This window comes from Odocoileus virginianus, chromosome 2 (assembly GCF_023699985.2).
Source record: "Odocoileus virginianus isolate 20LAN1187 ecotype Illinois chromosome 2, Ovbor_1.2, whole genome shotgun sequence".
Classification (NCBI taxonomy): domain Eukaryota; kingdom Metazoa; phylum Chordata; class Mammalia; order Artiodactyla; family Cervidae; genus Odocoileus; species Odocoileus virginianus.
Window position 1 is genome coordinate 15,102,400 of NC_069675.1, and position 3,040 is coordinate 15,105,439.

Here is a 3,040-nt window from a genome sequence, read left to right on the forward strand (position 1 = left end):
GGTTCGATCCCTGGGTCGGGAAGATACCCTGGACGAGGGCATGGCAGCCCATTCCAGTTTTCTTGCCTGGAGAATCCCATGGACAGAGGAGCCTGGAGGGCTACAGTCCATGGGGTCGCAAAGAATCAGATACGACTTTAGTGACTTAGCACGTATCACCTGTCGTGGGCCTCCGTGGTGGCTTAGGTGGTAAAGAATCCACCTGCCAGTACAGGAGATGGAGGTTTGATCCCTGGGTCAGGAAGATCCCCTGGAGAAGGAAATGGTAGCCCACTGCAGTATTCTTGCCTGGGAAATTCCATGGACAGAGGAGAGTAGCAAGCTACGGTCCGTGGGGTCACAAAGAGTCATACACGACTGAGCGATTTTAACAGCAACTACCTGTAGCGGTCCAGCCATTTCTCCAGACTGTCCCATTCTCCTCACCCTTGATTCCCACTCTCCTTCATCTCTTCATAAGGCTTTCCCTCTGACTTCCTAGTGCTTCATCCTTCCTGATATATTTTTTTCTTTCTTTATTAATTATCTTGTGTATGGAAATGTGTTCCTCTAAGAACTTTATTGGTTAGAGTGATTAACTTTGGAGTCAGATTAAATTTGAGAGCTGGTTCTGCCATACTAACAAGCTGTGTGATGTTGGGCAAGATACTTAACCTTTCTAAACCTCATTTTCCCCAACTATAAAATGGAAACAATTATAGAACTTACTGTTTAGGGTTGTCATGATTAAATGAGATAATCCATGTAAAGCAACCAGTCCAGCACTTGATGCTTAGCAGGGGCTTCTGAAGCTGTTGTCACTCTTACTAGTTGCGTTGGTCATTTTGTTTTCCCTCTTGCTGTCCCCATCTGTGGGTCAGGAGAGATTTTGGTTGCCCAGTGAGAGAAGGAAGGAAGACAATGAGCAGAAGATCCCAGAAGGCATGAGGGTGATCCAAGCCCTCGGGAGGAAGGATGGCTGGCTGGCAGGAGAGGTCGGAGAGGACAAGCTCAGAGAGGATGTGGGTTTAGGTGGATGAGCACCCGGCACTCTTGCATTTATTCTTGTCTTGTGCCTTTTCCATCATTTTTATGGGCTGGTGTGTAGACATTTGCTGAGAGGGATATTCCACCTGGATCTCATTGAAATTATGTAGCCTTTTCCTTCACCGAATGTTTTGCTATCCCAGTGACTATATGAATGTTCCATTTGTGATGTAATTGCTCTGTTTCAGATTTTCTTCCCTAAAGACGAGAGTTATCCAAAACATTTGAGACAATGACTTGAATGTAACGCTCCGTATGATGCATTCTTTATTTCCTAAGGTTTGCATTTTCCCCCCTATTTAGCCATCTACCTCTGGCTGGAGGTGGAGGCTCCAAAGGTCAGGGGTTGCGTTGTGAGGAGGATGGAAAGATGAAGGGAATGAGTTCTGTTGTAAATTTCCACTTCCTAGAGAGTAGGGGGAAACACGCGCTAACAGAGGCAGCTGTCACTTGTTCGGAAGTACAGTTTCAACCTTTATTTTGGTTGCTCACAACATCTGCAGAAAACAACCAGCTCTGCCAAAGTTATTTTTATAAAGAAAATATTCTGTTGCTTTAGCTGCCTATGGCAGTGACTTTTTCTTAAAAGTGTGTGAACCTCCCTTTTGTTTCATGGTTCTGCCAAATAGCCACACATGGGAAGGGAAGGGAAGAAGGATGAATGGACCAGAATTTAACTTTGACCTTTTTAAAGGTTGGAAATGGACCATATCTTGCTTAGTGAGGAGATGAGGTAGGGCATGGATTATTTAGTTGTGGTAAAGTGGAAGAAGTAGACCTGAGTTCACTCTAGAGGAGAAATCTCCATGCCTCATGCTCACGTTCTCAACAGCTCCTTACGTTTTCCTCTGTCCAGCCACCGGCAGCCCACAACCTTGACCGCTGCTGTAACGGAGTTATCATCAAGAGGTTATCCAACCACCAAGGAGGGCAGCCTGAGTCCTGACTGAAGCTTTGGGAAAAGGCTTCTCAGAGAAGGTGGTGCTTGATACGGGCTTTGCAGGGCGCTGAGCCAGTTGAGAGGCAGAGTTGAGGGAAAATAGTATCCAGGCAGGTGGAGAAATGTGAGCAGTCATGGAAGTGATGTGACTTCATCTCCCATGAAGATGGGGGGGAGCCTTGCATGCTTGGGTTTTACTCTGAAGGCAATGGGAAACATCAGGGGTTTTTGAGCATGATGGGAACACGATGCGTTCCATAGTTTGGAAAATAAATCCAGCAGCAGCCATGGGAAATGCAGATTTGAAGTAAGGAAACCCACAGTGTTTGGTGATGATCTTGGTGAGACGTGGAACAGGGGCAGTGGGAATGGAAGAGAAAAGAGGGACACAATTCCATCCTCATCAGGGAGGGCTGGAGGAAAATAAAAGGCTTCTCTGAGCTTCCATCTGGGAATGTTGAAGGGGTGGTGATGTTAAGTGAGTTGGAGTTCAAGGAGGAAAGATGACTGGGAGGAAGATGATGAGTTATGGATGAGAATAAGGAGGATCTATAGATCTAACTGAAAGCCGTTGGAAATACAGATGAGGAAAAAAGACGAAGTTGAGTTGAAAAGTTGGGCTCATTTTCATATGAATGTTAGCTAAAACAAAGAGGGGAGAGATCATCCAGCAGAAACCTAAAGAAAGGAAAGAAAAAGCAACTGAGCATGGAATCATGAAGAATGACTGTATTTAAGGATGAGCAGACGAAGAGGAGCCCTCAAGACGCTGAGAATGAGCCTCCATTCATTCATGCAGTCAACAAATATTTACTGGGCGCCCACCACGGACAGGTCCTCGGCACCAAGGTTCCAGGGGGAAACAAATGCTGCCTCCCAGAGCTTATGGTGAGGGAGGTGCTTAGAAAAGTGCAGCCTCCTGTGGAGGCCCAGAAAGGCACGGGGTAAGGAAGACCAGCAGAGGGGGTCTGATGGTGTTGACTGCACTGAGGCTAGAGATAAAGAGCGAAGATGGTAGAGGAGAGAGGTGGGGGAGGAAAGAGAGACAGGTGGGAGACGAGACAAGACAGAGGC